The sequence below is a fragment of the Octopus bimaculoides genome, chromosome 11, assembly GCF_046866305.1.
Source record: "Octopus bimaculoides isolate indiv1 chromosome 11, ASM4686630v1, whole genome shotgun sequence".
NCBI lineage: Eukaryota > Metazoa > Mollusca > Cephalopoda > Octopoda > Octopodidae > Octopus > Octopus bimaculoides.
Window position 1 is genome coordinate 41,766,919 of NC_142938.1, and position 24,331 is coordinate 41,791,249.

Consider the following 24,331-nt stretch of genomic DNA (forward strand, 5'->3'; position numbering starts at 1 on the left):
TGACTTTTTTAATTTCAAAGAGAGGATACAACCGGCAGCCTGAAAGGCCCAGCGACTTTCCTTTCTTTTTCCAATGTTGATTAAGTCGGGTTACTAGCACCCGCCTTTCTCATCACAGCCTTCCATCGTTTCTCGAACATACTTCGCGACAGGAGTCTCCTCTCCAGCCCTATCTTGTTCTTCAGATGGTATCTGAAGTAAAATAGCAAACCAGGGCTGGAGATGAAGGATCCCGTCACGAATCCTTGCATTCTAGTCCTCAAAACACACTCTTTCAACACTGCAACTGTACAGAGAAAACATGCCTCACCTTCCTTTGAGAGTCCAGTTGGCGGTACAATCTTTATTATAGACTCAGCCAATAGCTGTACTCTCCCGAGATGTGACAACACGTGTTCTGCGTAAATTATCAAGCTTGACAGCTCCCGACATTGTACAAAAGCGTGCTGGACGGTTTCCTCGTCCAGCCCACATCTTGGACATGTTGGTGGCACTGACATTCTGTGCTTGGATAACTTCTCACGAACAGGTAAACCGTTCCTGTAACACTGCCAGGTCAGGAATTTTTAGTAATTATCCAAATACCCTGGCCTGAAAGATTTTCGAAACAGGTTGGCAATTTGGTTCTCGTCGAACCCCAGAGGCCCTCCTAGGATGTCATGGTTTTTACACTCGACCAGCCCTTTGCATAACACCGAGGTGGTATTCCCACTGCTGGCCTTGCCCGTCTTCTGGATAAGCACGAGTGTCTGTCGACACTCCTTTTGCCATACAGTCAGGTTACGTCTTTTAATGAAACCGGGTTCGAATCTCTTCAAGGAGACTGGTCGCAGAAAGAATTCCTCTGCCAGCGAATCCGACACCTTATCACCTTCCAGGTAGCGCCAGAGATATCTCAGCCTCAACGCATGTCTGCGCATCATTAGCCAGGGCATCCCTAACCCACCATTTAACGGTTCCTGGCAGCAAACGGAGCACTTCACAAGTGGCTTTCCTCTCTTCCACAAAAAGCAGAAAAGGAGGCGTTCCAACTTGTTTAGCCACGAATCGGGGCAAGGGACAATGGTCAGGTGGTAGGTGATTACAGATGCAATAAACACCTGTACCACCTCCGCCCTTCCTTTCAAGGACAGTGCCCTTCCGGACCAAGTCCGGATTAGAGCCTCCACCTTGTTTGCCACCTCACTCCAATTTTTCTCCGTCTGGGAGTCCGGTCCAAACCAAACTCCAAGTAACTTAACAGGACAATCTGTCCAGTGATCCACGACACTGGACGATATCGACTTGTTCCTCCAGTTGCCGAGGCGCAAGCCGATGGACTTGTCCTTGTTAACTTTTGCCCCTGCCACTGCCTCGTATCCTTTGATAGCCTCCTCTGCACAAGATAGCTGCGCTTCATTGGACACGATTAAGGTGACGTCATCCGCGTAAGCAGAAACCGACTTACCGCATCCAATTTCATTAGGGTTGCCTCTCAACTTCTCCAGCTTCCGCAGCAATGGCACAAGAGCCAACACGTACAGAAGCGGAGACAGGAGACACCCTTGACGAACTGAGCGCTTGATAGAAAACATTTGTATCGGAGGAGGCAGCAAGGAAATACGTCAATAAGGCGTTAAACTGCAGGAAATTGGATGCTCTTTCCCACTCAGCTGGGAAGACGTCCAACGAGGATTAGTGTGGGTAGGATCCCGCCGAAAATAGAGCCGGAATGGGTAATAGCAGCAATTTTTTTCTGGAACAAAAGAAGAAGAAGCAAGGGCAGTTACGATAACCAGAACCCAACAAATAAATTGATGGGGGTTTGATTTGGAGGTGGTTTTCACGGCAAGTCAGACAGTATATGATACTATACCGGAGACACTGGAACTGCCAAACGAGGACAAACTGGATATAATGTTGGAAGGGAGACCTCCAAAGTACTATGGATGTGGCAAAAGAGGTCACATTAGAAGAAGGTGCCAAGAAATAATGGAAAACATAGAAATGGAAACGCAAGGCGTGATAGAGGAGAGGAAACAGACACAGGAAGAGGAAGAGGGAGCTGATTTTGAGGAAGCTAAGTCAAGGAAGAGAGAAAGGAGGGGCTCATCGCCGAAAGTTGAACAAGGAAAGAAATATAAATCACAGGATCAAGTAGGATCACTGAGGAAAGAGGATAAAAGCAGAACATCACCAAATAAACATACAAACTCACAATCGTACAAACAGGCAGATTCACAGACGCATAAACACACAGACATACAACTACACATTGATTGTCCCTGCATGTATGTATTGTCCCACATATGTTTAACCCCTTGTGGGTAGATAAAAAAATGTCTTTAAAATAAATCACGACTTACCACTTTATCTTCTCCCCCTCGTCTACATAACTTATCACTGAGGCGTGAGGCTCAACATCTACCTCCGGCCTCAGTGGGTTCACTCTTTCATAATATTTTTAAATTTTGAAATTCTTTTAACTTTGGGGTGTCTTATATTTCACAATAAATCTTATTTCTGTTTTTGTTTTGTATGTAGGCGCTTTTTGTCTCTGTATTTCTGCAGTTTTTGGCTTTCCTTTGATTGTATTTGTGTGTCTGTGAGTTCGTTTGACTGTAATTCTGCGTGTTTCCTCTGTGTGTCTATGTCTTTAAGTTTCCGTAATTCTGAGTTATCTTGTTTCTGTTCGTCTATACTTCTCTGCTTTTGCATGTCCGTGTGTTTGAGTGTCTGTGGGTCTGAATGTTTCTGTACTTGTAAGTTCTTTACTAGTGATCCTACTGGTAAATCTTCCCCGTTTCTAGTCGTAGGTTGGGTTACCTCTTCCATTGCTTTGTACTTCTATCGTTGGTGATTTCCTCCTCTCTCTTTTTCTTACTTTCACTTCTGCAAATTTCCCGTCTTGTTCTGTTCTCTGTTTCTGCTGTTTTTCTACCATTATATTCTCCTGAATACTCTCTTCTACAATTTCCACTGCTGCTCTAAGGCATTTCTTTCTCAAGTGCCCTCTTTCACCACATTCGTAACACTTTGGGGGTCACCCCTCCAACATTATCTCCAGCTTTTCTTCGTTTGGTAGCTCTAAAGTTTCAGGTATTTCGTTGTAACATTTCGGGCTCACTGTACAGATTATCTCTAATCCGTAGCCCCATCACTTCACTTGTTGGGTTCGGTTTATCATGCCCAACTTCACGTCTTCGCTTTCCTTCCTCATATCCGAATAAAAAATTGCGGCTATTATCCACTCTGTGCCTATCCACGGAGGGATTCTTCCCACCCTAATTCTGACAATTCTTTTGTCGAAACAGTTTGGCATCGAAATCCATTTTTCTTCCTGTATCGGCTTGTTTGGGGTTTTTTCCGCCTTCTCTTCTGATATAAAGGTTGCCACTCGTAAAGAACGCTATACTGTCTCCTAGATGTTCTTCCAAAATTTATTCTATTTCATCCTGCAGCGCGTGTTCAATTCTATTTTTATTTGAAAATGTTCTGAATATGACCGTCTTCTTTTCCATTTTCACTTTTTCCTCCTCTGGCAGAGTCATTTTTATATTTGTCCCTTCCTTCTCTACCATACTACTATATTTCTTTATCAGCTCCCCATTCCACTGTAACATCTGTTTCAGCGCACGTGGGTCTAGAGGGAATCGATCTCCAGTAGCTTCTGCATAACTTCTCATTTTTCTCAGTTATTCACCACCACCCAACAATGGTGGCTTCGCACAAAAAATTTGGCTAGAGTTCTTCAAAAAACAACAAAAAAATTGTTCGGGTAGAGGTGGCGCTGCCAAATTCCCTTTCGAAATCTATAGTTTTCACAGTGACAACTAGTCACTGGTCTATAAATTAGAAAATTACTATTTTTAAATCTCACAACGAGAGATATTCAGCAACAGTACTTTGGAGTAAATATTGTTTGCCAACATAAGATGGCAGTCCTGGTTTAGGACGAATGCTGCTGTAATTTAGCCCCAGGAGACGTCGTCTCCAGCTGGCTATACGACACGATCTGTGTTCTTATATTTTCGAACAAGGGAATCTGATCAAAGTACTGTTGCTGAATATCTCTCGTTGTAAGATTTAAAAATAGTAATTTTCTAATCATCCACGAATAGTCACTAAATCTATTGTCTGGCTTTAAAATGGAAGCACACATTGGACGATATGGTCCTACATATCTAAAATCAAGGAAAGTATGGTCACGGCGAGAACGGTTTTCATTTTAGGTTTCTTTGGCCAGGGATGACCCAGAGGTAAACAACAAGAATAATAAAATAGGTGACTATAAGGCGATGAGCTTGCAGAATCGTTAGTATACCTGGCAAAAGGCTTAGCGGCGTTTCGTCCGTCTGTACGTTTTGAGTTCAAATTCCTCCGGGATTGACTTTGCCTTTCATCATTTTGGGGTCGAAAAAATAAGTACCAGTTGAGTACTGGGATCAATGAAATCGACTAATCTCCTCCTCCGAAATTAATGGCCTTGTTCCAAAATTTGAAACCAAAAATTATTTTATGACTATGTTGAAACGGTCGGTCAGTTGACTATGTCTAGCACTCAGCAATCTCATAGTGCAATCCATTACGTAGGAGCCATTTTGTACTACCTGCAAATCTGTCAGTGAAGTTATTTAACTGGATATTTGATTTTCTGCGTAAACTTTGTTTTGGTAGGTGTTGAACAACCTGACAGTGATGCTGTGTTTTGTTGATTCGAAATAGGTATTTGACTCATTGCATAGAGACGGGATTGTGGAAATAGTTAAGACCTACCCCGGACAATAAGACCTATGTGTCTGCGTCGAAGTGCCAAAGCAGTGATACTTGACAGCAAAAGCGGGAAGTTGCTATTCTAACGAGAGTATCGAAAGTAGACACTTTTGACTCTTTCCACCGTCTTATGACCCTGGATTACGCAGGTCAACTATCAATGAATAGGAGGAGGAATGTGGATGCTGTCAGATCCCATGGAACAAGTACAAGAGGTTTTGAATAAGATGTACCAAGGTTCATTTTCGGTTAAATGCCATGAAAACCAAGGTCATGATCTATCGATGAAATCAAGTACCAGCCAAATATTACGAGAGATATAATCGACTTGCCCCTCCCCTCCAAATTGTGAACCATGTGTCAGAATTAGAGTTATGACATTGTTGTTGTTGTTATGGTGTTACTGTTGATGTTGCTGTTATTGTTGTTATTATTGATGTTGTTGATGTTATTGATGTTGATGTTGATATTGCTATTTGAAATCACTACTACTACTACTGCTGCTGCTGCTGCTGCAGCTGCTGCAGAACTTGTTTTTGCTTCTCCGGTTGTTGTTTTTTTTCCCCTTGTTGTTGCTGCTACTGCTACTGCTGTCGTTGTTGTTGTTGCTGTTTGGAACATTACACATCGTTCAAACTTATTGGTATCTTTTTCATTCTTTTTGTTTCTGCTCGCGTGCAAACACATTCCAATACAGACATTGTCACAATATGGCGGAGTAGCAGATACAGAAAGGAAAGAAGAAGCCAAAAGAATTCAGCGCAGTTTGTGTTATAGTCAAATATGTCTGCTTTATCTATTTTACTATGGCTTGCTGATAGAACTGACTTAGTGACGTAGAAAGATAGAGAAACAGCGACAGGAAGAAGGAAAGAAGCTGAAGAGAGAGAAAGAGAACGAGATGAAGTGAGGGCTAGAGGGTGAGAGGAGAAGAGAGAGAGAGAGAGAGAGAGAGAGAGAGAGAGAGAGAGAGAGAGAGAGAGAGAGAGAGAGAGAAAGAGTGATACTATGCCATCTTAGCTTAATGACGTCGATGCAAGATCCTTTAATTCGATTTAAAACTGCAGCAACATCACCGCCGCCGCCACCACCACCACCACCACCACAACCACCACCAGAACCACCATCATCATTATCATTACTCCCATCATCATCATCACCAACAACAGCAATGTCAACGTTAAAAGGAAACATCTTCCTCAACAGCAGCAACGCCAACAAACCAACATTGACTTCATCAGAACATTGATAATGATGATGATGATGATGGTGAAGATAATGGTGATGGTGGTGTTTGTGGTGGTGTTTGTGGTGTTGTTTGTGGTGGTGTTTGTGGTGGTGTTTGTGGTGATGGCGGTGATGATGATGAGGATGATGATGTTGATGATAAGTATTATAATGGTAATTATGATTATAATTATAATTATAATCCTTATTATTATTATTATTATTATTATTATTATTATTATGATCATGATGATGACAATGAGGATGATGATCATGATGATCATGATGAAGACGATAATGACGCTGATGATGATAAGTATTATGATGATAATAATTACTGTTGTTGTTATTATTATTATTGTTATTATTATTATTATTATTATTATTATTATTATTATTATTATTACGATGATGACGATTTTCAAAATCATCATCATCGTCATCATCATCATCATCATCATCATTAGATAAAAAAAACAGCAACGTCAACTTCAACACCAAATCACTCATACCACTACCACCAATACCACCACCACCACCACCACCACCATCACTACAAACACTGTACCACCAGCACCCTTATCACTAACAAAAACAAACAAAAAAAAAGACACTGCTGGCAGCAGCAGCAGCTGCAACGGCAAAAACGCAAACAACAATATGAAAGAACATCAAGAAAGACTAACGCCAACAACAGCAAAATCAATAGCTCCTCTCCCAATGTCACATCACTGCAACCTCTACCGCCATTGCAACAACAACAACAACAACAACAACAACGACAGAAACTATGCCACCATTATCGTCATCCTCATCATCATCGTTGTCACCGTCGTCGTCGTCATTATCATCATCATCATCATCATCATCATCATCATCATCATCATACCACAACGACAGCGACGACGGCACCAACGACGATGATGTCGTGTAAAAATTGGAACATCTTGAGAAATAATTATACCAACATGAAAACCAATAACAGTCGTCACCTCCAGATTTAAGATTATAACAACGATGACGACGACGACGACGACGACGACAGCAACAACTACTACTACTACTACTACTACTACTACTACTACTACTACTACTACTACTACTACCGCCGCCGCCGCCGCCGCTGCTGCTGCTGCTACTACTACTACTACTACTACTACTACTACTACTACCGCCGCCGCCGCCGCCGCTGCTGCTGCTGCTACTACTACTACTACTACTACTACTACTACTACTACTACTACTACTGCTGCTGCTGCTGCTGCTGCTGCATTGCCGTCGCAGCTGCTGGATAACTATTTGCAAGCAAACAACGCACTGTAACTATAATAGTACGATCATCATCATCATCGCGGTCGTTATAGCCATCGTCGTCATCATCATCATCATCATCATCATAATTGTCGTCGTCGTCATCGTCGTCGCCACCACCACCATGGCGTGTTGGTTATAACTGAACTGTCTTTGATCAAAGGTTTGTTCAGTCAGGGTTAACCTGGAATTAAACAACAACAATATCCCCACAGTCATCATCATCAGCAGCAACAGCATCAACTGCATCGCCTCGTCAACAACAAGTGCAACGAATGCAACCAACCCCACCATCACCTCTTCTTCCTCCTTCTGAACTAGGTGGAAACTCGATTTGCAAGGAAGAGCAGTGAAAATTTCCCTGAAATCATATCCTTTACACTTTGAAAAAAGGAAGGACGCAAGACATAATACAGTCCAGGTACACATAAAGATACACTGCTAGAATGACTTTGATTACAAACCTGTAGACAAATATTCCTCAAATAAAATTCTATTGTCTTTGAAAAAGAAAGGTTAAAATGCAAAATAGGTAACTAGATATAATTTTCATCGGATTCAGAAAACGGTATAGATGTGGAAATGTAAAAATCTGACATGCTATAAAATTTATAGCTTTCATCAACAATTTGTTATACATTAATTGAGTGATATTCAACCATTAGAGTTAACTGAAAATGAGCATGTTGATATTTACACTTGATGAAACTTTTGAATGTTTACGTTAATGCTTGAGGTCTTGTGTATCTATAATACATTAAAAGTCAGCTTGAATCTTGCTTGCTTGCTTGCAATGTTACCCAGCCAAACTGGCGCATAATGGGAAAATACTATAATTAAGTTACCCCTGAAATGTTAATACGAACGGAATGAAACAAGTTTCGAGTAAATCGGACAAGTAGTTTTTGAGATAGACGTTTTCGGGGGTATAAATACCCAAAATGGTGCATAATGGAAAATATTCCAAAAATAACTTAATCCTGAAAGGGAAGAAACTCTTACCTTTCGATTAGACACAATGACTTGACAACGGAAAAATGCAATTTGTTTTTTACAGTAAATGTTTCTATTTGCGCTTTTGTTAAACACATTATTTCAGTCATTCAGAAATATTTTTAATTGAATGGGATTTCAAAAATGTAAGTTGTTTGTACAGTAAGTATTTATATTTTATCTTTCTTTAAACAAACAATATTTGTTATGCTTTTTAAAACTATTTTCAAGTGAATACTATTACAAATTTTTTTCTGGCATATTTAAAAAATATTTTAAAGTGAAAATGATTTAAAAACACAGTAAATATTTCGTAAAAGACCCGTTCGTAACCTCGGTGTGAATTTTTCCATCGTTTTTTTTTCGAGTGCATTCAACGTATCTTACCTCCAAAGATTAGGCTGCTATTTCTAGCACGCCCTGCTACCATGTAACAGCTATTTGCAATAAAGGATCCGAAATACTGTTATATGGTAGCAGTGCGTGCAAGAAATAGCAGCCAAATATTTCCTTTTCTGAGGAAAGGTGCCGTTTACGCGTGATTTCGATGTCACATTCATTGAAAGTGTGCGAAATAACCTGGAAAAAAATCCACGAAACAAAACTCCGTTGCTGGGAAACTCAGACTTTCCTGGTGACCCAGCGAGCCATGGTTACTCTAGTATTTAAAATAAAATAAAAGAAAAATTCTCTGTAATATATAAGCTGACAGTCTTGGAATCATTAGTTTGCGGTTTGTTTTGCTTCAGAATATCTGCAAGTATGTTAAAAGGATTAATTCCAGTGTCTTTTAAGTTCCATATGTATCTCGCAATGGCAGTTCCGTTCTACTCTTCGTTGTAAAATGATGAAATATTGATGTAGAAGTGTATGTGAAAGCTCCCTCAGTCATGCCTATGTAATGTTTGTAGTAATATTATTATTAAATTTCCGTGTAAATTTATATATGTTCATATTACATTGCACATATATATACATTGTACATATATTACATCTCACATGTATATGTGAGCGTACTTTTACATGATCACTCACATACACACACATATATACATATGCATATATATATGACAATTTTGTAGATATATATATATATATACATATACTTATATATGCGTCGTGTGTATAAATCAGATACATTACTGAAAATTTCATCATACGCATTCCATGGGACTGCTATGTCAGAAACGAAAATTACAGCTAAAACATTTGCTGGCCATATTAAATGAATCAGAAATAATACCGATGAAAATTCAAAGAAAATATTTCTGATAAATCGTCAACGTGAGATTAGATTTCCACAACAATCTCTATAGCTCTATGGCTTTCACATACAAATTGTCAAACAAGAGAGTGCCTTCGTGTTCATTCGTTCTGTTAGAATTTCTTTCAAACCACATCCTTCTACATTAAAGAAAGATGTAATTCTAAATACACTGTATCTGGAAAAATGGAATAAGATGTGATAGTCACAGATGAAAATGATATTTAATCATAGGTCTGCTTGATCAGAGCTCACTTCGGACTCAATGATAACAACAATAATCTACCGCATTAGACGTGTTTTATTTTTGTTTTTAATTAAACAATATATTGATATGCATCTATTACGGCAGTATTATGGTTTGGAGGCCGAGTGTTTTAGGCTTGGGAGCTGGGTAAGCATACGTCTACTATGCACAATAAATCTTTCTAATAATGAAATATTCAAAACAAGCCAAGAATATAAATCTGTACAAACACACGAAAAATTGCTTACAATAGGTGTAGGCGTGGCAGTGTGATAAGAAGCTTTCCTTCCCAACCACATAATACCGGATTCAGTTTTACAGCGTGTCACTTCGGACAAGTGTCTTCTACTATAGCCTCAGGCCGACCAAAGCCTTGTGAGTGGATTTGGTAGATGAAAACTTGAAAGAAGCCCGTCGCATGTGTGTGTGTGTGAGAGTCTGTGTCTTTGAGTCTGTGTTTGTCCCTTCACTACCTCCGTAACTTTGTGGTTCGGCAAAAGTAACCAATAGAATAAGTACTAAGCTTTAAAAAAAATAAGCCCTGGGGTCGATTCATACGACTAAAATCCTTTAATGCAGTGCTCCAGCATGACTACAGTCGATAGTTATGTGGAGAGGACACATTGTCTCATTCTATGTCTATTCCTAGCATACATAAGCTGCACATGATATTTGTCTTACGTTACTTAATCCGTTACCTTTAAGAAACATTTTTAATAATCAAAAACTTTTAGAAAGGCGAGCGGATGACAACAAAATCATAGCGGTGGCGCAGTACTCTGGTGGCCAATCATATCCAAAAATATATACGGCAATTATCTTGACCTAAATATAAACAATTATGCAGTTGATCTAAGAGAAGATAAAATTTTAATACAGTACTCATATAACGTAGTTAATTTATGATAAATTTATCGTTTCATACTTTATTCCAGTATACTACCACGGTATTGTATTTATATGTGCAGAATCATACACATTCCCCTATAAAACCTCTTTATAACACATTTTAAATTGTGTATGATAAAACGTATTAAATATGTTATAATAGGGATGCGCCTTATGCAAGAGTGCGTCTTATACGTTGGCAAATGCGGTAATCATATTGCATATTCAATGACATAGTCTTTTATTGATCGTACGATCCATCCGTTAGAAATAACAACCAAACTTCCTAAATTAATATTCAATCACCATAAAGAAAGTAGAACATATTGGATAATAGTACTGAAGATTTACTATGCTTGAAATGTTACGAACTCAGAATATGGAGGTATATATCTGAATGTTGTAGCACATTTAGAGAGATGTTCGCTACTATCTCTGGCCGTCGGCAAAATTTGCCGCCAAATATATATAATTTTATTTACTTATTTATTTATTTATTTTGCAATATTTTTCTCAAAGACGTGGATCAATGGAACGAAAATCAATGGACGTAACTAATTTTTTGGAGACGTGGTCGGTTCAGTGAGTATATTAAACTGAACAATAACAAAACACCGAAAGAGCAAGCAATTTACAAGTTTCCTAAAAATTTGAGGATTAGAATAAAACACGTCACTCTTGGACAGAACAAAGTATGATGATGATGATGATGATGATGGTTTCAAATTTTACCACAAGGGCATCAATTTTAGAGGAGGGGATGAGTCGATTACATCGACCCAGTGTTCAACTAGTACTTATTTTATAGACTCCGAAAGGATGAAAGGCAAAGTGAAATTTGAACTCAGAACGTAAAGACGGACGAAATACCGCTAAGCATCTCGCCCGGTGTGCTAAACAACAACAGCAACGACAACAACAACAACAACAACAAAAACAACGGTAATAGTAACAATCTTTTCTACTATAGGCGCAAGGTCTGAAATTTTAGGGGAGGGGTTAAGTCGATTATATCGAGACTCAACTGTTACTTAATTCATAATGATAATACATTCTATTACAAGAACAAAACCAAAAGTTTTGTGGGGAGGGCGTAAGTCGATTACGTCGACTCTAGTACTCAACTGGTATTTAATTTATTGACACTGAAAGGATCAGAGGCAAAGATGACCTCGGTGGAATTTGATCTCAGAACGGGAAGATGGACGAAGTGCCGCTAAGCATTTTGCCCGGCGTGCTAACGATTTTGCCGGCTCACCGCCTTAGTAGTAGTAGTAGTAGTAGAAATGGTAATAATAATCATAATAATACGCAACGAATACCAAACAGCATGGTTGTGTGACAGCGAGCTGCCGGGAAGATAGATCAAATTTGAAACCATAACGAAACAGGAATTAAGAATCCACAAAACGATGTTAGAAAACTATGTTTTAATGTAAGCTATCTCAAGAAACTGAAAGATTTTTCTTATATGGAGTATTTATACATATATACAAAAAATAGCTTCCCCCAAATGCACTGCCACAGCAACATGTGCGTAAAAATGTAAACACACGGACTGCAATATTTCTATACGAAAACTACAAACCTGTGAGTAACATTTTAATTACATTCACATCCATATTTATGCAAGACCTCTCTCTCTCTATATATATATGCACATTGCTGTTTCTTCTCGGTTTCTTGCTGATACATCAATGATAATTATAACTACGAAAGAAACATCAACTCATGTCCGGTGTTCAGTTAAAAAAGTAAACGCTGTAAAAACGAGCCCATAACAAAACCAACCAAAAGAGAAAGAACGGTGGACAGATAACCAGAAATACTATCAATTAGTTGATTTATGATTTTCACACACTACTATGCAATATTCCTCCAAAAACATACAGGAATATACTCATACTGTACATACCCAACAAAATGAACAAAGCCCACAACATGTACCATAGAAGGCTGATACCCGATAGAAGAACACAACCTGCGCTGCACAAACAACACACAAAAAAAAAAAAACTAATGCAACAGAAGGCTCAAACCAAATCCCATAACAAAACATATTGATACAATGCAACATCCCCTCACCAAAGGAAAAAAAGAAAATGCAGCACACACTCCATCCCACCAGCACAAAAGTGCAACAAATGGTGCAATAGAAAATTGCTTGAGACTATCAGATGTCGAAAAATAATAGTGGTGATGACGTTGGAGATGAACGATACCTTATCTCAGTTTATGAGAGAAGGAGTTTCCGAAGAAACTCTGATTGTAACAGCGAAAATGAAGCTAGATCTTTAAAGGTAGGTCTCTCGCTCAGCAGTGGTTCAGTAAAGATGCAGACTCACCACAGCTCTTATCTTGATACAGCATCAGCAAATAATAGAGTAAGGAGGAGGAAGTGGACCAGGATAGTGATGCAGTGCCACTTAGTAAGTGAACCTAAAAGAAGGGGCTATAGAAAACAGATGTTAACACTTTGGGTAGAGAAGTATATGTCTAAAGGGACTGAACAGAGATTAGGTGATCAAGTTAATGCTATTAGGAGAAGAAAGTGGATGACAGAAGTGGTGGTAGAAGAGATCACAATAGAATTAGAAAAGAAAGACCAGGCAGTGGGAAAGACAAACAACAACATAAGAGATACACCTCAAACCAAAGAACAACTCAAAGGAACAAATGATCGCTAATTGTTATAGACGTGTATGTAGCTGTGAGCAGATATAGACACGCGGTCAGTTTTCTCGTCCTTGACTCAGTGGCACATTCGGGATGGCACAACTGGAGGAAGAGAGAGATGTAAGAGTATTCGGTTGGTGCTCGTTTTCAGCTCTGAGTAGACTGGATTCACGTGAAATGTCTTGTTCAATTCACACAATGCGTCTCCAGATCTTGAAATCGAACCTATGACATTAAGATCGTGAGCCGAATACCCACTAACCACTTGGTCACGCACACTCACTAAATTCATACTACTGAGGAAGTAATTTTGAAGTACACAGATTTTTCCACTTTGAACAACATTTCTCTATTGCTTGCTAAACCTGTAGACTACACCTTTTGAAAGTCACAGGAAAAAAAGAATGATTTTTTTTAAGCAACAACAACTGCAGCAGCATCAATTACAACAAGTACGCCACTACAAAATCTACAACAACAGCAGCGTTATAATGAAATAAAAATATAAGATCGTCATCCAAACAGATAAAGAAACAACAAAAAAATAATAAATATATAAAATGAAATTCGTTTTCCCACCTTCATTCCACCATATAATATTTTAAAATATTCATTGGTTTCCTTGTCATTTTTTTCTAAAGACTTTTATATAGCTTCTGTACGCATATATAGGTGCATTAATGCGGTGGTGATGACGCTGTTGTGTGTGTGTGTGTGTGTGTGTGTGTGTGTGTGTGTGTGTGTGAGAGAGAGAGAGAGTCTTTAATGGAATCCATTTATCTATTCAATCGTCTTTACTCAAAGTACATCTAGAAATATTAAAAGAATTAGCAAGATATCGCTAAAGCTTCTACCACCGGCATCAGAATATCTGGAGTAGCATCATCCTTTACTACTACTACTACTACTACTACTACTACTACTACTACTACTACTACTACTACTACTACTAACTAACTAACCACCACCATAATCAATACCACTGCAAAACAAAATATCTACAAGAAAGCTCATGCATGGTCACACTATCTTGTAGAAATAACAACTAAATCTCCCTTAAACTATACATTGCAGTCTTTAAAATGGAAGGACATTTCATAATGTAGTCCAAGATACATACTTTACAGTATATCTGAAATACTGACGGTATGGGTATGGCTGGAAAACTTATGATTATAGGTCTGTTTGATTAGAGCTGATTTGGAACTAAGCAAAAACACTAACGATGGTGGCCGAGGGATGAAAGCCTTTTTGATTAGATCCGGCCTGGAGTTTAAACAGCAGCTCCTACAACAAGACTTACTGATTATGACAAGTGTCTAAGAACAAAAAAAAAAAACAGCAAAAATATATAGAATTCCAGCATGAGAGCAACTCACAAAGTGGTGCTCAGAGGAATCAACGAAAATGATCCTTTAACCATTATACTCATATTTTTGGATGAAGTCTTGGAAAAGACATGAAAGAAATAAGTCTACTGTTGTCTAATCCGGTAGCAATTAAATGAAACAGATCTATAATCAGCAAAATCCAGCTGTGACCCCTGTGATTTTCTTTTTGAGGGAGGTTAGACATAGTATCTAAGACTACATTATCTAATGTGGGAATCATTTTTTTAAGGCTGGTATTTTATGGTGAGTTTCAGGAGATATGGCTGCTATTTCTACTAGTTTCAGCAGCTGAGTTGAGTCCTTCTCGTTGGTTCTACACATCTTGAATTTTTATCAAGGAAAGTCACTGAAATGGAAATGGCTAAATATTTCACAGACAAGTGAATCATTTAGTAAAATCGGGCAAACGTACACACACACAGTGCGCGCGCACACACAATGACCCACACAAAAACAAACATACACATACACACACACATGCATATGCATTATATGTGCGTGAGTGTGTGTGTATATACACACACGCACACATATATTCACACACACACATGTGTGCGTATGTGTGCTTGTGCGTTAATGCTTGTTTTTATGTTCAGTTATGATAAAAACAACTTTGCATTACCTTTTGTAGTGTACAAGTTTATTACTCTTCAGCAATAATAGTATTGACAGTGACTTCGAAGTTCAGAATTTATTAATGCATGTAGAACTTTGAAACAGGTATGTATTAGGTCGTCAAGTATGAAATTTGTATATAGTAAACTTTGACAGCTGCTCATTTTGCGCCATTATTATATTTTGACAATCTTTATTTTTTGTTAGAAAGCTGATACATCTATTTCTTTATTCTAACCCCTTTTGTGCTTTATAAAGTATTTATAAATCGTTTTTTGCTATTTTTGTTTAGCGGTGGATAAGTCGGAAATTCGTACAGTTTATATATATATATATATTAAACATATACATATATATATATATATATATATATATATATATATATATATATATATATATTAAACATATACATGTGTGTGTTATGTATGTGTATTTTGTTTTTGTATTTGATTTGACATAATGATCCCCTCGACATACAATATATACGTGTGTGTATGCGTGTATTTAAGTATATAACTATGTATGTATCTATGCTTGGGTTTGGGAATGCAAACAGATAAATAAAACTGAAAACATGAATATATATTCTTGTTTTCTTTTATTTGTTTCAGTCATTTGATTGTGGCCATGCTGGGGCACTGCGTCTAGTCGAACAAATCGACCCCAGGACTTATTCTTAGTGAGCCTAGTACTTATTCTATCGTTATGTTTTGCCGAACTGCTAAGTTATGGGGACGTAAACACACCAACAACGGTTGGCGTTAATTACAGAGTGACTCAAGTGCCGAGAGTTTCGTGTTTCACTTATTTATTGCACGAAACTCTCGGCCCTTAAGACACTTCGTAATTTCTGCCAATTTTTAATTAAAAAAAAACGAATGTATAAAAGTGCGCGTGTGTGTTTATGTATATATATATATATATATATATATATATATGTTTAATATATATATATATATATATATATATATATATATATATATATATATATATATATATATATATATATATATATACATGCATGCATACATACATATATGTATATATATATATACATATATATACAAGCAGCTATCCGATGATATCCAAGCTGAGTTGGATCTATAAATTGTTTTTAATTAAGAATTAGATTTCCCACGAAAAATTACCTTTCATGTAAGAAATTGTATTATCATCCAATACGTTTGTGGCAGGATTATGTGTAAAGTACTGTAGAACTGATATACGCTCAATATTTATAGCTATATTTCGTTATTTATTTGAATAAACGCATGTATCTGATTCAAGTAAATGAAGTTAGAATACAAGATTAAATAAATCCGCATTAATCCTGTTTAATAAATGAGAATGTATACTTTATCTTCTGTTTTTGAAAAATTTTCTTAACTTATTAAAATGATTTGGTGAATGATTAGAAACTGAATTGTAGGTAAGTGAACCGCTCTTACAATTACAATTATTCTTATAATTTTCGAAAACTGTAACGCCGAGGGTGAAGTCTAAAACTCACAAAAACTGAAACTACAATACATACAATAACGGCTTCAAATTTTGGTGCAAGGACAGCAGTTCTAGTGGAGGTGGCTAAGTCTATTACATGACCCAAGAACTTAATTAGTGCTTATTTCATCGACCCCGAAAGGGATGAAAAGCAAAGTCAACCCTGGGCTGAATTTGAACTCAAAACGTAATGAATTGGAAGAAATACTGCAAAGCATTTTTTTCGACGTTCTAACAATTCTGTCAGCTCGCCACCTTAATGCATACAATAATAGAAATATATTAAGGCGTTACGATGAGCACCAGACTATATGATATTAAGTGTGTAACCTTCATAGCCTTGGAAATGCTGAACATACGCGTATCATTGTCACAGGATACTCAAAATTTTTATTTCACCAAAAGGGACGTAAGTAAAGAGATTATTGGTTGGGGTTCCAACACTTGAACATCTTACACAAAATTGGCAATGAGCAAAGCAGGACACTTAACCATTGAGCATTTAATCCAGCCATATCAGGCCCAAATATTCTACCTGTTTTATGTTCAAATTGGCCAGATCCAACATCTCACACCTACCCTGGAATGTAATTCTAAAAATATACAAACACACCATTGAAATCTTGACCTTACAAGATAATGCATGATTAATTCAAAACAATGTGAATAAATAAGCATTACGTTTGAGAATTTGAATGTTGAAGGGTTAACGATTCAGATTCCTCAAACTGTCAGTGTTTACCATTGAAATTGATTGAATTGATTGACATGGGAAATCTTAAATGTTCCGGAAAGGGGATATATGTTGGTATGAGTGGAATGTTGGGCATATTCTCCTTTGGTCTCCCAAGGGAGATAAGTGTTCTTGATGACATGTAGCATAAACTTCTTAATTAGATTTCTGCCATTACAGAGCCGCAACATAATTGGGGATAATTATTTTAAAGCTGAAATCTGTGTAGGTGGCAGACTTGAAAGTTCCAATGAATTTTAAAATTCAGCAAGACAGTGAACTATTTCTTCCTAATCCATCACTGCGTCCATTGATTTCATGCTATGACTATATTTCCTAGATATAACTGCAACAAATGTCAGCTGATCCTGTTACCTAAATCTTCTTATTCGCAAATTGTGTTAATGATGTTACAGGATGAGGAGAACCTTCGATATGAATTTGTTTGCTATCTAAGCCATTGTGCTCACAGGAGCAGGATCCATGACATTATTGTTGGAAGGAAATCTTCCTTCTCTAACTTGTAAAAAAGGTTTTGGCAAAATAACCGGACAGCTCATCTTCACAAAGATAGGTTCACATGTTTCTAGACTTAACACTGTCATCTAGCTGCAGCATTTACGGAGTCCACTTTATTGCAAGCATCCAGGCCAATTTGCGTTTTGAGAATACCTTCCTTCCTACTTCCCACCAGTTTCAAGGCCTTGAAAAAGGTCATAGGCTCTGCTTCTTATCTCCTGATTAAGCGTTAAACAAATTAATGGACAAATACCGTTGTGCTTAACCAGAAAAATTACATATTTATTTATGCTCGCTTTGAAAGTTCCGACCTAATTACTGCAAAAATAACAAACGATTAACTAATTTACTGTTTATTTTGTGTGTCCACAAGGGAAACACTTTGATTTGTTGCCCTATTGTCAGGTCAGTGGGTGGAAAGGCTACAGAACAACGGACACGAACTCACAATGTCACAGTTGTAAAACCTCACATAATGCAGCCATTGCGGTTTCTCACAGTCTGTACGCCTCATTTCACAATGTTTGCATAAATATGTATGGAGTTAAAAGAACGTGAGATGTATTGGTCTAAAAGAAATGAATTGCTATGTTGAGCGAGTAATGATGTGTAATGACTAGAGATGCTAATATAATGTAATGGGCTACATGGGATGTTCTGCTACAAAGGAATACGTAATTGGAAACAAATACAGCAGTTAGATGAATTCCAACGATAAATACAGATTAATAAACACTACAAAGGAACAATGGCGAACACGTCAGATGGAATTTTGTAGTCGACGGCTTTAGTTGTTGGAACATTATGTTATATGATATAGAAACAGAAAAGAAATTACTCAAACACACATAAACACACACACACACACATACACATACACATACGCACGCACGCACGCACATGTATTTATGTATACAAACCACAGAAAAAAGACTGCAATAGATGTAATAATGTTTATGTGTTTATGTGAAGCTGAAGCTTCAATTTAAATAGATTTTTTTTGTTACTGTCTTATACAGTAATCAGCACATAAATCCATACTCACACATGCACACAACTACACACACACACACACACACGTTCGCGCGCGCGTATATATGTATATATATGTGTGTATACACATATTGTATGTGCGTAGCCTTCCACTTCTATCCAAAGCGTTTTTAACCCACCATTTACATGTTATTAATTATAGCTTTTTCTGTTTCGAGTTTCATAACTCCCAAGAAGTATTAATATATATATATATATATATATATATATATATATATATATATATATATATATATATATATATATATATATATATACATGTATACATGCATTACGTAAATGCATATATGCATAGACGTATATATGTTTATTATATATACATATGTACGTATACATATCTATATAAAAGTATGTATGTATATATATATATATGGCAAGAAAAAGGCGTATTTGACAGGTAAACATCAATTTATTAACATATTGTTAATTTCATACTACCTACAATTGTTTCCATAAGTAATTCAGTCAAATTACAAATAATAAATTAAAGATGCATTTTGAATATAGTGAGTTGAATATTTCTTCAGAGTGAAAAATCGACACAAAAAGGAATCACATCTTAATCGATCGAGTGATTATCGACACTCATCATATCAACTTTCGTTTATTTATGTGTGCGTGTTAATGTTTTCTTTTTTTAAACCGTTACATGTGTATATGCAATTTTGTTTTTGTTTTTATTTTTTTGTGTGTGTGTGTGTGTGTGTTAACATATTTGAAAACTGAGGAACCGTTAGATTTGCATATATAATACTTTTCAATACAGTTAACGGTGAATAAATCTATTTATTTCTTAAATTTCTATTATTAATTGTGAGAGTATGAAATGCTAATATAGTTTATATATTAGTTAATTAAAAAATATTTTCTAAGTTACTTAGTCATAATTGTTGGTGTTAAGAGTTAATCGTTAATTTTTAAATTAATTAGATTTTTACTATTAATCCTGGTTATTGGTTATTGTGTATCACGTGGCCGTGATGGATTCAATTTACTTACTATAATATGGTAGTTGCATTCTACGTCATCAAATTTGTGTTATACATATTTTATTTATTATTATATTTATAAGACAAGTACAATACGACAATATTCGAGAAATGCATTATTATTCACAAAATTATATCTATTAAACAAATCAGTTTATACCATACTTCACTTTTTTATTTAACTTTTATTTTAATTATATTTTAAAATACTTACTTATATCTATTAGATAATCAGTTTGTATTTTCAACCACTTTTTATGTAACTGTAGTTTTTAAATACATATTTATAGGTATGTACTTAGGATATCCTTTTTCTCTCCTACAGTTAAGAAGTTTGCGTTTAGGTGTTAAAATTTGGAAATTTTCATCAATACAAAAATTGCAGTGATTATTTCTTATTTTATAGGAATAAATATGGCTTGTAATTTCCCACTTTAGGTTATACTCTTTATTTTTGTCCTTTAATTTCCAAATTAATTTGCTGGATGATTTATTTCTGTTTCTAAATGTGTTTTCATGGTTGGTAATTTACTTATTTATATAATTTTCTGTGGCACTTATGTAAAAATAATCTATACCTTCAGATTCCACTTTACATCTATATATTGCTTGCAACAATTTTTAAACAAACAATTATCTTTAAATTTGCAACCGTAACCTATATTTTTATTTTTATTTATAGAATTGCAGACAGTATTATTTTTGCTCATAGCGTTAGCTTTTTGGTTAAGACAAGATACTACGTGGGTTGTTTTCCTTTCCTTTCTAGAAGTTTTATTTGCACGTACTCTATAATTTATGTTATTCTGTAAGGAATCGGTACTAATTTAAACCGTATTATCATAGAAACTAGTTAACTTGTTATTATGAAGTGAAGATATAAACTGAGAAATATTTGTTGAGACAAAAAAATCCAATTCGGAGTTTATTCATATTTATTATGTCATATTTACTTTTCTTAGTATAGTGTCTGGGAAATAGTTTGTAAAGATATTTAACTAAGTTACTTTAAATTTGTTTTGTGAATGGAATTATTAACCATATAATATTATTTTTATCAGAAATTCTGTTATAATTATCTATTTGCGAGTCAATTTTATGTATACATGGGGTATGTCATTTTATTTTATTTTTATGAATATCATTACTAAGGTCTTGGGTATACATTTCTTTATTGACTTTAATCTTATCTATTTTTTTTTATTTATGTATTCAAAATTATTACCATTATAGACGTTGTTATAATATATGGTCCTAGGTCTTTTGATTTCATTACTAACATTTAGATTTATTTGTTCTATATTATTATCGTTCTTGCTGTATACGTTTTACTCACTAATTTCAGCATGTAGGATATCATTGTTATTTAGTGTATATTTATTTTTACCCATATTTTTATTTTTTCTAGATCTTTTAAATTTTTGGTTATTTTACCTAAGTTATTCCTATCACTGTAGTTTTCATTCGGTGCATAATATTTTAGCTTTTGTTTATATCCCGACTTACTAAGTGCCATGTTGTAATAGTCTACGTTATTGTTGAAAATTTCAACGTTTGATGATGGATTTGATATACTTTTTGATATATTCCAGATCATAGAATTCTTGATAGATCTTGGATGATTACTTCCGATTATTTACATTATTTACATTATTTACATTTGACGGTTATTTGTCCTCATCTTTGTTGTTAGCACAACGTTTCGGCTGATATAACCTCCAGCCTTCGTCAGGTGTCTTGGGAAATTTCGAACCTGGGTTCTCATTCCTAACGATGTTACTATTATTATATTATTATTATTATCATTATTATTACTATTATTAATCAGGTCGCTACCGTGAATCGCGCTCTTAACCACTACGCCATATGCCCGTGGGCAATTATGGAGTGAATTTTAGGGCTTATAAATCTATTATTTTTCTATCCTTCCTCAATACCGGTTCCCATATCCGTCAAATGTAAATAATGTAAATAATGTAAATAATTCCTCATCTCTTAAATATAGAACTGTATTACTTCCGATGTTGATATATTTTAGGTTAGTGTTAGGTTTATGGTAGGATTTATGCTTCTCAGTAACAAGGTTAAGGTTTACAGATAAGAAGTTGACTGACCCGTGCTCATTTTTTTGATAGTAATAGATAGTCCCAATTTAAAATAAAAATTATAGAATTTCTTCTTATACAATTCCAATTTTCTATTAGATTGGTTTTTATGCGTAAAAAGTACATCATCCCTATACAAACCTCCCTAAGTTCAGGAAAATCCTTACTTAAGTTGAATAAAATATATATACCTACTAGATCAGTGACCTGCGCAGAATCTGCTGATCTCATTGTTATATCAAAGCTATCGTTAGTGTCTTTTTTAATCCATTATTGGTTGTCAAATTTAATAACCTATTTTCTGGCAGCTAAAATTATGTTAATTTCATCCATAGTTTTGAATTTTTCTCGCAAAAAATAGCTTTGTTTAGTAATATAGGGTTAATTGAAGAGAAATAATTATGTATTTCAATTTATAAAAATTTGTTTCTATTGTTGTTTTAGATTCCATTAAACCAATGTACTACTTCGTGCGTGTTAAACCAAAGTTGCAACTTTATTGTTTTCTTAAGTATAGGTGTGTATTTATCGATAATAACTTTTCCCAATTTAGCTGAATATGATTTACCAGGGCAAATTAATTTTACTTTCGGGTTACCATAGAAATTGTCCTTGTGGTCCTTTAGAATAATTCAGACCTAATCGTTCATTCTTTGTTTGGATATTAAGTTGATAGCTCTCAATAAATTTTTATTAGCTATCTTATAACTTTTTGTAATTTCCTTTTTTAGTAGTTCATGATAGTAGTTTATATTTAGATTATAGATGCTACCTGTCTTGTCCGAGTGTACGATAATATCATCCTTTCTCTTAAGGTCCAGGATTATAGATTTCAGTTTCCTTAAATGTTCATTTCCTCTAAGGGGATATTTCTTAAATTTAACATTTTTCGCTATTTTCCGCAGTTCATCTTCAAAGCCTGTTAGATGAATATTTGGTGGTGGGTATTTTTTAATCCTAAAGTTTTTCAATCGTGGTGTCGTCTTTGTTTTTCTATTTTCTCGTCGAAGTAGAATGCTTTCTGCCTGAGTCTATTGATGAATTCTGTTGTTATTGAATCAGATTCTTGATGAATTCCTTTTTGGGTGAAATTAGTATGTCCTTCATCGATATACCAGTTTCAATTCTCTCCATTTTGCTGTTGGAAGTTTATATTAATTACTCCTGTAGTTATTTTATATTTGATATTGTGAGGATATAGATACCTCTTGAAGGGATGTTAGCATCTAAGTTACCCCGGTTTAATCCTATGTATTGGTGAAATACTAAAAATATGTTAGTTTTATTTCGATATAAATGGGTATAGTTTCATTTTTTTATATGATAAGAAGAAAAAGGAGAGTTTGGTGGATAAACATCAATTTATAAACATATTGTCAATTTTAAACTACCTACAATCGTTTCCATATCTAATTCATTCAAATTATAAATAATAAATTAAAGATGCATTTTGAATATAGTGAGTTGAATGTTTCTTCAGGGTGAGAAATCGACACAAAAAGGAATCACATCTTAATCGAGCAATTGTTTTTGTTTCAGAACACGATCTGAGATGCAAGTACATCTCCGTAATTTTTTTAAAAATTACTGTGGATAAATACCAGCAATGACCTTCTCAGGTCATTTTTTAATTTCTAAACAGAAACAATTAGGGGCAGGGAGTGGGGTTGCAAAAAATTCATGATTTCTCAACTTCTCTTTTTTATAGCATATAAATGTATTTATGGGGAAAAAATATTGAAAAACATCAATACATGCGAGAGTGATGGTGAAACGGGGAGGGTTGTCTTTGGATATGCTAGAAACAACAGACAAATCGTCCTTAAATCACTCACTTTTCCCGAAAATGCTCTTCCCATTGTTTTGAAGTGCAAAAAATTGGTCAAAACAGGTCCGGAGTGGATAATGAGGGAGGGAGTATAAAAAAGAGTTTACAAAACTTTTTCATACAAAGATGCGCCCCACCCCATCATTTCGAAGGCTGTGGTTTTAAAAAAATGAGGAAAATCCCTGAAAAGATTTCCCCTACAAATTATATTTAGTTTCGCCCGAAATATATACCGATTTA